Source organism: Cupressus sempervirens, chromosome 2 (assembly GCF_028749045.1).
Source record: "Cupressus sempervirens isolate cs-2001-9-10 chromosome 2, ASM2874904v1, whole genome shotgun sequence".
Taxonomy (NCBI): domain Eukaryota; kingdom Viridiplantae; phylum Streptophyta; class Pinopsida; order Cupressales; family Cupressaceae; genus Cupressus; species Cupressus sempervirens.
Genome location: NC_143119.1, coordinates 561,864,912 through 561,877,655, shown reverse-complemented (window position 1 = coordinate 561,877,655; position 12,744 = coordinate 561,864,912). Strand labels below are relative to the sequence as shown.

The 12,744-nt window shown below is 52.7% G+C and overlaps 1 protein-coding gene across 1 annotated transcript in view; it reads right to left on the bottom strand.

The window, feature by feature from the left end:
- LOC149574157 (uncharacterized) overlaps positions 1 to 12,744 on the bottom strand; it is a 109,280-nt gene that overhangs the window by 30,769 nt on the left and 65,767 nt on the right. The gene's annotated exons all lie outside the window — the stretch shown is intronic.

Here is a 12,744-nt window from a genome sequence, read left to right as displayed (position 1 = left end):
CGAGCTGGCGGGGTGAATTGATGAACGAACCTAAAGAGTCGACTTTGTGAGAGTACTTGGTGGGCCGACCTGGCGGGGTGAGTTGATGACCGAACTTAAAGGGTCGACTTGGTGAGAGTACTTGGTGGGCCGACCTGGCGGGGCGACTTGATGAACGAACTTAAGGAGTCGACTTGGTGAGAGTACTCGGTGGGGTGACCTGATGAACAAACCTAAAGAGTCGACCTGGTGAGAGTACTTGGTGGGCCGACCTGGCGGGGTGACTTGGTGAGCAAACTTAAAGAGTCGACTTGGTGAGAGTAGTTGGTGGGCTGACCTGGCGAGGTGACTTGATGAACGAACTTAAAGAGTCGACCTGGTGGGCCGACTTGGCAGAGTGACTTCATGAACGAACTTAAAGAGTCCACTCGGTGGGCCGACCTGGCGGGGTGACTTGATGAACGAACTTAAAGAGTCGACTTGGTGAGAGTAATTTGTGGGCTGACATGGCGGGGTGACTTGATGAATGAACTTAAAGAGTCGACTTGGTGGGGTGACTTGATGAACGCACTTGAAGGGTCGACTTGGTGGGGTGACTCTATGAACGGACCTAAAGAGTTGACTTGGTGAGAGTACTTGGTGGGGTGACTCGATGAAAGGACTTAAAGAGTCGACTTGGTGAGAGTACTCGGTGGCTCGACTTTATGAGCAGACTTAAAGAGTCCACTTGGTGAGAGTGGACCTAACGGGGCGATGTGGTGAGTGGGCCTAACGGGGCGAGTTGGTGGGGCGACTTGGCGAGTTGTATTAGAGAGCCGACGTGGTGAGGCGACTCGGCGAGTTGGTTCGTTGAGATGACATGGTGAGCTGACTTGGCGAGTCGACCCGGCGAGCGAACTTAAAGAGTCGACTTGGCAACGTACTCGAGTCGACTTGGTGAGGCGACCCGGCGAGCGGGCTCAAAGAGTCAACATGGTGAGGCGACTCATTGAGTCAACATGGTGAGGCGACTCATGGTGAGGAGCTATCCTTGAGGCGACTTGGTGGGCCTACTTGATTAGTCGACTTGGTGGGCCTACTTGATTAGTCGACTTGGTGAGCCGACCTGACGAGCTGACACGGTGAGCGGGCTTAAAGAGGCGACGACTTGGTGGGGTAACTCGGCAAGCCAACTTATCGAGGCGAGATGGTGAGTCGACTTGGTGAGCTGACTTGGTGAGCGCACTTAAAGAGTCAACTTCGTGAGGTGACTCGGCGAGTTAGCCCGCTGATGCGACTTGGGCGGGCCGACCTGGCGAACGAACTTAAAGAGGCGACTTGGGCGGGCTGACCTGGCAAGCGAACTTAAAGAGTTGACTTGGCAACGCACTTGAACAACCGACTTGGTGAGCTGACATGGTGAGTGGGCTTAGAGAAGCAACTCGGCGGGGCGACTTGATGAACGGACTTAAAGGGTCGACTTGATGAACGGACCTAAAGAGTTGACTTGGTGAGAGTACTTGGCGGGGTGAACTGATGAACGGACTTAAAGAGTCGACTTGGTGGGAGTACTCGGTGGGCCGACTTGATGAACGGACTTACAGAGTCGAATTGGTGAGAGTAGTTGTTCTGGTGACTTGATGAACGGACTTAAAGAGTCGGCTTGGCGGGGTGACTTGATGAAAGGACTTAAAGAGTCGACTTGGTGGGGTGACTCGATGAACGAACTTAGAGGGTCGACTTTGCGGGGTGACCTGATGAACGGACCTAAAGAGTTGACTTGGTGAGAGTACTCGGTGGGGTGACCTGATGAACAGACTTAGAGAGTCGACTTGGTGAGAGTCCTTGGTGGGCCGACCTGGTTGGGTGACTTCGTGAACTGACTTAAAGAGTCGACTTGGTGGGAGTACTTGGTGGGGTGACTTGATGAACGGACTTCAAGGGTCGACTTGGCGAGGTGACTTGATGAACGGTCGTAAAGAGTTGACTTGGTGAGAGTACTTGGTGTGGTGACTTGATGAAAAGACTTAAAGAGTCGAATTGGTGAGAGTACTTGGTGGGGTGACTTGATGAACGCACTTGAAGGGTCGACTTGGTGGGGTGACTTTATGAACGGACCTAAAGAGTTGACGTGGTGAGAGTGCTTGGTGGGGTGACTTGATGAACATAGTTAAAGAGTCGACTTGGTGAGAGTAGTTGGTCGGGTGACTTGATGAACGCACTCGAAGAATCGACTTGGTTAGAGTACTTGGTGGGGTGACTTGATGAACGGACTTAAAGATTCGACTTGGTGGGCCGACCTGGCGGGGTGACTTGATGAACGGACTTAGAGAGTCGACTTGGTGAGAGTACTTGGTGGGCCGACCTGGCCGGGTGACTTGATGAACAAACTTAAAGAGTCGACTTGGTGAGAGTACCCGGTGGGCTGACCTGGTCACGTGACTTGATGAACGGACTTAAAGAGTCGACTTGGTGGGCCGACTTGGCCGGGTGACTTGATGAACGAACTTAAAGGGTCGACTTGGTGGGTCGAACTAGCGGGGTGACTTGGTGAGAGTACTTGGTGGGCTGACCTGGCAGGGTGACTTGATGAATGAACTTAGAGAGTCGACTTTGTGAGAGTACTTGGTGGGTCGAACTGGCGGGGTGACTTGATGAACGAACTTAAAGAGTCGACCTGGTGAGAGAACTTGGTGGGCCGAGCTGGCGGGGTGAATTGATGAACGAACCTAAAGAGTCGACTTTGTGAGAGTACTTGGTGGGCCGACCTGGCGGGGTGAGTTGATGACCGAACTTAAAGGGTCGACTTGGTGAGAGTACTTGGTGGGCCGACCTGGCGGGGCGACTTGATGAACGAACTTAAGGAGTCGACTTGGTGAGAGTACTCGGTGGGGTGACCTGATGAACAAACCTAAAGAGTCGACCTGGTGAGAGTACTTGGTGGGCCGACCTGGCGGGGTGACTTGGTGAGCAAACTTAAAGAGTCGACTTGGTGAGAGTAGTTGGTGGGCTGACCTGGCGGGGTGACTTGATGAACGAACTTAAAGAGTCGACCTGGTGGGCCGACTTGGCAGAGTGACTTCATGAACGAACTTAAAGAGTCCACTCGGTGGGCCGACCTGGCGGGGTGACTTGATGAACGAACTTAAAGAGTCGACTTGGTGAGAGTAATTTGTGGGCTGACCTGGCGGGGTGACTTGATGAATGAACTTAAAGAGTCGACTTGGTGGGGTGACTTGATGAACGCACTTGAAGGGTCGACTTGGTGGGGTGACTCTATGAACGGACCTAAAGAGTTGACTTGGTGAGAGTACTTGGTGGGGTGACTCGATGAAAGGACTTAAAGAGTCGACTTGGTGAGAGTACTCGGTGGCTCGACTTTATGAGCAGACTTAAAGAGTCCACTTGGTGAGAGTGGGCCTAACGGGGCGATGTGGTGAGTGGGCCTAACGGGGCGAGTTGGTGGGGCGACTTGGCGAGTGGTATTAGAGAGCCGACGTGGTGAGGCGACTCGGCGAGTTGGTTCGTTGAGATGACATGGTGAGCTGACTTGGCGAGTCGACCCGGCGAGCGAACTTAAAGAGTCGACTTGGCAACGTACTCGAGTCGACTTGGTGAGGCGACCCGGCGAGCGGGCTCAAAGAGTCAACATGGTGAGGCGACTCATTGAGTCAACATGGTGAGGCGACTCATGGTGAGGAGCTATCCTTGAGGCGACTTGGTGGGCCTACTTGATTAGTCGACTTGGTGAGCCGACCTGACGAGCTGACACGGTGAGCGGGCTTAAAGAGGCGACGACTTGGTGGGGTAACTCGGCAAGCCAACTTATCGAGGCGAGATGGTGAGTCGACTTGGTGAGCTGACTTGGTGAGCGCACTTAAAGAGTCAACTTCGTGAGGTGACTCGGCGAGTTAGCCCGCTGATGCGACTTGGGCGGGCCGACCTGGCGAACGAACTTAAAGAGGCGACTTGGGCGGGCTGACCTGGCGAGCGAACTTAAAGAGTTGACTTGGCAACGCACTTGAACAACCGACTTGGTGAGCTGACATGGTGAGTGGGCTTAGAGAACCAACTCGGCGGGGCGACTTGATGAACGGACTTAAAGGGTCGACTTGATGAACGGACCTAAAGAGTTGACTTGGTGAGAGTACTTGGCGGGGTGAACTGATGAACGGACTTAAAGAGTCGACTTGGTGGGAGTACTCGGTGGGCCGACTTGATGAACGGACTTACAGAGTCGAATTGGTGAGAGTAGTTGTTCTGGTGACTTGATGAACGGACTTAAAGAGTCGGCTTGGCGGGGTGACTTGATGAAAGGACTTAAAGAGTCGACTTGGTGGGGTGACTCGATGAACGAACTTAGAGGGTCGACTTTGCGGGGTGACCTGATGAACGGACCTAAAGAGTTGACTTGGTGAGAGTACTCGGTGGGGTGACCTGATGAACAGACTTAGAGAGTCGACTTGGTGAGAGTCCTTGGTGGGCCGACCTGGTTGGGTGACTTCGTGAACTGACTTAAAGAGTCGACTTGGTGGGAGTACTTGGTGGGGTGACTTGATGAACGGACTTCAAGGGTCAACTTGGCGAGGTGACTTGATGAACGGTCGTAAAGAGTTGACTTGGTGAGAGTACTTGGTGTGGTGACTTGATGAAAAGACTTAAAGAGTCGAATTGGTGAGAGTACTTGGTGGGGTGACTTGATGAACGCACTTGAAGGGTCGACTTGGTGGGGTGACTTTATGAACGGACCTAAAGAGTTGACGTGGTGAGAGTGCTTGGTGGGGTGACTTGATGAACATAGTTAAAGAGTCGACTTGGTGAGAGTAGTTGGTCGGGTGACTTGATGAACGCACTCGAAGAATCGACTTGGTTAGAGTACTTGGTGGGGTGACTTGATGAACGGACTTAAAGATTCGACTTGGTGGGCCGACCTGGCGGGGTGACTTGATGAACGGACTTAGAGAGTCGACTTGGTGAGAGTACTTGGTGGGCCGACCTGGCCGGGTGACTTGATGAACAAACTTAAAGAGTCGACTTGGTGAGAGTACCCGGTGGGCTGACCTGGTCACGTGACTTGATGAACGGACTTAAAGAGTCGACTTGGTGGGCCGACTTGGCCGGGTGACTTGATGAACGAACTTAAAGGGTCGACTTGGTGGGTCGAACTAGCGGGGTGACTTGGTGAGAGTACTTGGTGGGCTGACCTGGCAGGGTGACTTGATGAACGAACTTAGAGAGTCGACTTTGTGAGAGTACTTGGTGGGTCGAACTGGCGGGGTGACTTGATGAACGAACTTAAAGAGTCGACCTGGTGAGAGAACTTGGTGGGCCGAGCTGGCGGGGTGAATTGATGAACGAACCTAAAGAGTCGACTTTGTGAGAGTACTTGGTGGGCCGACCTGGCGGGGTGAGTTGATGACCGAACTTAAAGGGTCGACTTGGTGAGAGTACTTGGTGGGCCGACCTGGCGGGGCGACTTGATGAACGAACTTAAGGAGTCGACTTGGTGAGAGTACTCGGTGGGGTGACCTGATGAACAAACCTAAAGAGTCGACCTGGTGAGAGTACTTGGTGGGCCGACCTGGCGGGGTGACTTGGTGAGCAAACTTAAAGAGTCGACTTGGTGAGAGTAGTTGGTGGGCTGACCTGGCGGGGTGACTTGATGAACGAACTTAAAGAGTCGACCTGGTGGGCCGACTTGGCAGAGTGACTTCATGAACGAACTTAAAGAGTCCACTCGGTGGGCCGACCTGGCGGGGTGACTTGATGAACGAACTTAAAGAGTCGACTTGGTGAGAGTAATTTGTGGGCTGACCTGGCGGGGTGACTTGATGAATGAACTTAAAGAGTCGACTTGGTGGGGTGACTTGATGAACGCACTTGAAGGGTCGACTTGGTGGGGTGACTCTATGAACGGACCTAAAGAGTTGACTTGGTGAGAGTACTTGGTGGGGTGACTCGATGAAAGGACTTAAAGAGTCGACTTGGTGAGAGTACTCGGTGGCTCGACTTTATGAGCAGACTTAAAGAGTCCACTTGGTGAGAGTGGGCCTAACGGGGCGATGTGGTGAGTGGGCCTAACGGGGCGAGTTGGTGGGGCGACTTGGCGAGTGGTATTAGAGAGCCGACGTGGTGAGGCGACTCGGCGAGTTGGTTCGTTGAGATGACATGGTGAGCTGACTTGGCGAGTCGACCCGGCGAGCGAACTTAAAGAGTCGACTTGGCAACGTACTCGAGTCGACTTGGTGAGGCGACCCGGCGAGCGGGCTCAAAGAGTCAACATGGTGAGGCGACTCATTGAGTCAACATGGTGAGGCGACTCATGGTGAGGAGCTATCCTTGAGGCGACTTGGTGGGCCTACTTGATTAGTCGACTTGGTGAGCCGACCTGACGAGCTGACACGGTGAGCGGGCTTAAAGAGGCGACAACTTGGTGGGGTAACTCGGCAAGCCAACTTATCGAGGCGAGATGGTGAGTCGACTTGGTGAGCTGACTTGGTGAGCGCACTTAAAGAGTCAACTTCGTGAGGTGACTCGGCGAGTTAGCCCGCTGATGCGACTTGGGCGGGCCGACCTGGCGAACGAACTTAAAGAGGCGACTTGGGCGGGCTGACCTGGCGAGCGAACTTAAAGAGTTGACTTGGCAACGCACTTGAACAACCGACTTGGTGAGCTGACATGGTGAGTGGGCTTAGAGAAGCAACTCGGCGGGGCGACTTGATGAACGGACTTAAAGGGTCGACTTGATGAACGGACCTAAAGAGTTGACTTGGTGAGAGTACTTGGCGGGGTGAACTGATGAACGGACTTAAAGAGTCGACTTGGTGGGAGTACTCGGTGGGCCGACTTGATGAACGGACTTACAGAGTCGACTTGGTGAGAGTAGTTGTTCTGGTGACTTGATGAACGGACTTAAAGAGTCGGCTTGGCGGGGTGACTTGATGAAAGGACTTAAAGAGTCGACTTGGTGGGGTGACTCGATGAACGAACTTAGAGGGTCGACTTTGCGGGGTGACCTGATGAACGGACCTAAAGAGTTGACTTGGTGAGAGTACTCGGTGGGGTGACCTGATGAACAGACTTAGAGAGTCGACTTGGTGAGAGTCCTTGGTGGGCCGACCTGGTTGGGTGACTTCGTGAACTGACTTAAAGAGTCGACTTGGTGGGAGTACTTGGTGGGGTGACTTGATGAACGGACTTCAAGGGTCGACTTGGCGAGGTGACTTGATGAACGGTCGTAAAGAGTTGACTTGGTGAGAGTACTTGGTGTGGTGACTTGATGAAAAGACTTAAAGAGTCGAATTGGTGAGAGTACTTGGTGGGGTGACTTGATGAACGCACTTGAAGGGTCGACTTGGTGGGGTGACTTTATGAACGGACCTAAAGAGTTGACGTGGTGAGAGTTCTTGGTGGGGTGACTTGATGAACATAGTTAAAGAGTCGACTTGGTGAGAGTAGTTGGTCGGGTGACTTGATGAACGCACTCGAAGAATCGACTTGGTTAGAGTACTTGGTGGGGTGACTTGATGAACGGACTTAAAGATTCGACTTGGTGGGCCGACCTGGCGGGGTGACTTGATGAACGGACTTAGAGAGTCGACTTGGTGAGAGTACTTGGTGGGCCGACCTGGCCGGGTGACTTGATGAACAAACTTAAAGAGTCGACTTGGTGAGAGTACCCGGTGGGCTGACCTGGTCACGTGACTTGATGAACGGACTTAAAGAGTCGACTTGGTGGGCCGACTTGGCCGGGTGACTTGATGAACGAACTTAAAGGGTTGACTTGGTGGGTCGAACTAGCGGGGTGACTTGGTGAGAGTACTTGGTGGGCTGACCTGGCAGGGTGACTTGATGAACGAACTTAGAGAGTCGACTTTGTGAGAGTACTTGGTGGGTCGAACTGGCGGGGTGACTTGATGAACGAACTTAAAGAGTCGACCTAGTGAGAGAACTTGGTGGGCCGAGCTGGCGGGGTGAATTGATGAACGAACCTAAAGAGTCGACTTTGTGAGAGTACTTGGTGGGCCGACCTGGCGGGGTGAGTTGATGACCGAACTTAAAGGGTCGACTTGGTGAGAGTACTTGGTGGGCCGACCTGGCGGGGCGACTTGATGAACGAACTTAAGGAGTCGACTTGGTGAGAGTACTCGGTGGGGTGACCTGATGAACAAACCTAAAGAGTCGACCTGGTGAGAGTACTTGGTGGGCCGACCTGGCGGGGTGACTTGGTGAGCAAACTTAAAGAGTCGACTTGGTGAGAGTAGTTGGTGGGCTGACCTGGCGGGGTGACTTGATGAACGAACTTAAAGAGTCGACCTGGTGGGCCGACTTGGCAGAGTGACTTCATGAACGAACTTAAAGAGTCCACTCGGTGGGCCGACCTGGCGGGGTGACTTGATGAACGAATTTAAAGAGTCGACTTGGTGAGAGTAATTTGTGGGCTGACCTGGCGGGGTGACTTGATGAATGAACTTAAAGAGTCGACTTGGTGGGGTGACTTGATGAACGCACTTGAAGGGTCGACTTGGTGGGGTGACTCTATGAACGGACCTAAAGATTTGACTTGGTGAGAGTACTTGGTGGGGTGACTCGATGAAAGGACTTAAAGAGTCGACTTGGTGAGAGTACTCGGTGGCTCGACTTTATGAGCAGACTTAAAGAGTCCACTTGGTGAGAGTGGGCCTAACGGGGCGATGTGGTGAGTGGGCCTAACGGGGCGAGTTGGTGGGGCGACTTGGCGAGTGGTATTAGAGAGCCGACGTGGTGAGGCGACTCGGCGAGTTGGTTCGTTGAGATGACATGGTGAGCTGACTTGGCGAGTCGACCCGGCGAGCGAACTTAAAGAGTCGACTTGGCAACGTACTCGAGTCGACTTGGTGAGGCGACCCGGCGAGCGGGCTCAAAGAGTCAACATGGTGAGGTGACTCATTGAGTCAACATGGTGAGGCGACTCATGGTGAGGAGCTATCCTTGAGGCGACTTGGTGGGCCTACTTGATTAGTCGACTTGGTGAGCCGACCTGACAAGCTGACACGGTGAGCGGGCTTAAAGAGGCGACGACTTGGTGGGGTAACTCGGCAAGCCAACTTATCGAGGCGAGATGGTGAGTCGACTTGGTGAGCTGACTTGGTGAGCGCACTTAAAGAGTCAACTTCGTGAGGTGACTCGGCGAGTTAGCCCGCTGATGCGACTTGGGCGGGCCGACCTGGCGAACGAACTTAAAGAGGCGACTTGGGCGGGCTGACCTGGCGAGCGAACTTAAAGAGTTGACTTGGCAACGCACTTGAACAACCGACTTGGTGAGCTGACATGGTGAGTGGGCTTAGAGAAGCAACTCGGCGGGGCGACTTGATGAACGGACTTAAAGGGTCGACTTGATGAACGGACCTAAAGAGTTGACTTGGTGAGAGTACTTGGCGGGGTGAACTGATGAACGGACTTAAAGAGTCGACTTGGTGGGAGTACTCGGTGGGCCGACTTGATGAACGGACTTACAGAGTCGACTTGGTGAGAGTAGTTGTTCTGGTGACTTGATGAACGGACTTAAAGAGTCGGCTTGGCGGGGTGACTTGATGAAAGGACTTAAAGAGTCGACTTGGTGGGGTGACTCGATGAACGAACTTAGAGGGTCGACTTTGCGGGGTGACCTGATGAACGGACCTAAAGAGTTGACTTGGTGAGAGTACTCGGTGGGGTGACCTGATGAACAGACTTAGAGAGTCGACTTGGTGAGAGTCCTTGGTGGCTCGACTTTATGAGCAGACTTAAAGAGTCCACTTGGTGAGAGTGGGCCTAACGGGGCGAGTTGGTGGGGCGACTTGGCGAGTGGTATTAGAGAGCCGACGTGGTGAGGCGACTCGGCGAGTTGGTTCGTTGAGATGACATGGTGAGCTGACTTGGCGAGTCGACCTGGCGAGCGAACTTAAAGGGTCGACTTGGCAACGTACTCGAGTCGACTTGGTGAGGCGACCCGGCGAGCGGGCTCAAAGAGTCAACATGGTGAGGCGACTCATGGCGAGGAGCTATCCTTGAGGCGACTTGGTGGGCCTACTTGATTAGTCGACTTGGTGAGCCGACCTGACGAGCTGACACGGTGAGCGGGCTTAAAGAGGCGACGACTTGGTGGGGTAACTCGGCAAGCCAACTTATCGAGGCGAGATGGTGAGTCGACTTGGTGAGCTGACTTGGTGAGCGCACTTAAAGAGTCAACTTCGTGAGGTGACTCGGCGAGTTAGCCCGCGGATGCGACTTGGGCGGGCCGACCTGGCGAACGAACTTAAAGAGGCGACTTGGGCGGGCTGACCTGGTGAGCGAACTTAAAGAGTTGACTTGGAAACGTACTTGAACAATCGACTTGGTGAGCTGACATGGTGAGTGGGCTTAGAGAAGCAACTCGGCGGGGCGACTTGGCGAGCACACCTGCTGGGGCAAGGTGGTAAAATGACTAGGTGATTCGACTTGGTGAGCTGACTTAGGGAGCTGACTTGGTGAGCGAACTTAAGGGGTCGACTTGGTGAGGCAACCTGAATAGTCGACTCGGTGAGGTGACTTGGGGAGCCGACATGGTGAGCGGTCTTAAAGAAGAGGCGACCTGGTGGGGCAACCTGGTGAGGCGAGACGGTAAGTCATCTTGGTGAGCCGGCTTGACGAGCTGTGAGTGGACTTAAAGAGTCAATTCTTGATTTGGCAAAGACCACATGGTTAGATGACTTGGTGAGCCGACCTGGCTAGCAAAATTGGCAAGCAAACTTATAGAATCGACTTGCTGTCCCCAGCCAGGATCACACGCCTGGGTCGACCCAACTTGGGTCGCCCGACTAGGTCAACCCATCTCCGTCGCCCCAGCCTCGGGCGACCCGACTGGGTCGACGAGGGGAAAAAAAAAAAAAAAAAACAAAAAAAATCATGAGAGGCCCTGTACAGCGAAAAGCGCTAAATTTTGGGCATTACAAAAAAAAAAAAAAAAACAAGTTACCCGCTTTTGGATCACGCACAAGTTTCAGTTCACGTATTGCCGAGCCGACTCGAGGCGTTACGCCTAGCTAGCCGGATTCGAGGTAGGGTAGCCGAAACGATTCGATTTGAGAATTTTCTTTATAAAAAGAGATCATGATAGGCTTCGTAAGGCAAAAAAGAATGAAATTTTGGGAGTTAAAAAAAAAAACGTTACCCGGTTTTGGATCGCGCACAGGGCTCGGGTCACGTAGCATCGAGGTGCCCTGGGTGACATGATTCGAGCGAAAAGTCGACGGTGGCATGAGTCGTGCAAAAACATTGGAGGCCATTAAGGCTCGAGGCGCTTCGAGTCGAGGTTGCCGAGGCGGGTCGGGTTGAAAACTTTGGGCGTTAACCAAAAAGAAAAAGTTAACCGCTTTTAGATCATGTACACGGCTCGGGGCACTTAGAATCAAGTCGAGCACGGTGACATGAGTCGTGCGAAAAATTTGGAGACGACTCGAGTCGGGGCATCCGACTCTATTCGAGTTCAAAACTTTGGGACTTGACAAAAAAAAGAAAAAAAAGAAAAAGTTACCCGGTTTTGGATCACGTAAGTGACTCGGGCCACTCAGAATCAAGGCGAGTGCGATTACATGAGTCGAGGGAAAAAAAAAATGGAGGCGGTTAAGGCTCGAGGCAATTCGAGTCGGGGTAGCTGAGTCGATTCGAAAACTTTGGCCGTTAGCCAGAAAAAGAGTTAATCGCTTTTGGATCACGTACATGACTTGGGGCACATAGAATCAAGTCAAGCACGGTGACATGAGTGGTTCGAAAAAATTGCAGGCGATTTGAGTTGGGGTTGCTGACACGATTCGGGTTGAAATCTTTGGGTGTTAACCAAAGAAGGAAGAAGTTAACCGCTTTTGGATCACGTACATGACTCGGGGCACCAAGTCGAGCACGGTGACATGAGTCCTGCGAAAAAATTGGAGGCGGTTAAGGCTCGAGGCGATACGAGTCGGGGTCGCCGACACAATTTGGGTTGAAAACTTTGGTCGTTAACCGAAAAAAAGAGTTGACCGCCTTTGGATCACGCACATGACTCGGCGCACTTAGAATCATGTCGAGCACGGTGACATGAGTCGTGCGAAAAAATTGGAGGCGGTTAAGGCTCGACGCGATTCGAGTCGGGGTTCGGGTAATTCGGGCGATTCGTGTCGGGGTTGCCGACACGGTTCGAGTTGAAAACTTTGGGCATTAACCCCCCAAAAAAAAAAGGTTGACCTCTTTTGGACCACGTACATGACTCGGGGCACTTAGAATCAAGTCGAGCACGGTGACATGGGTTGTGCGAAAAATTCGGAGGCGATTCGAGTCGGGGTAGCCAACTCGATTTGAGTTCAAAACTTTGGGCGTTAACCAGAAAAATAAGTTGACCGGTTTTGGATCACGTACATGAGTCGTCTGCCCTCGCGAAAATTACAAAACCCGGGGACCCGCCTGGAATTTGCAGTCGGAAGATTTTTCTGCCCTCACGAAAATTTACAAACCCCACCCGCTCGAAATTTGGACTTGGAAGATTTTTCCGCCCTCGCGGAATTTACAAACCCCACCCGCTCGGAATTTGGCACTTGGAAAATTACGAAACCCTGCCTGCTCGGAATTTGGACTTGGAAGATTTTTCCGCCCTCACAAAAATTGCAAACCCGACCCACATGGAAAACTTTTTCGCACTTGCGGAAATCACAAAACCCCACCCGTGGGGAATTCGGCACTCCGGAGATTTTTCCGCCCTTCCGAAAATCGCAAACCCCACCAGCTCGGAATTTGGGACTCGGGAGATTTTTT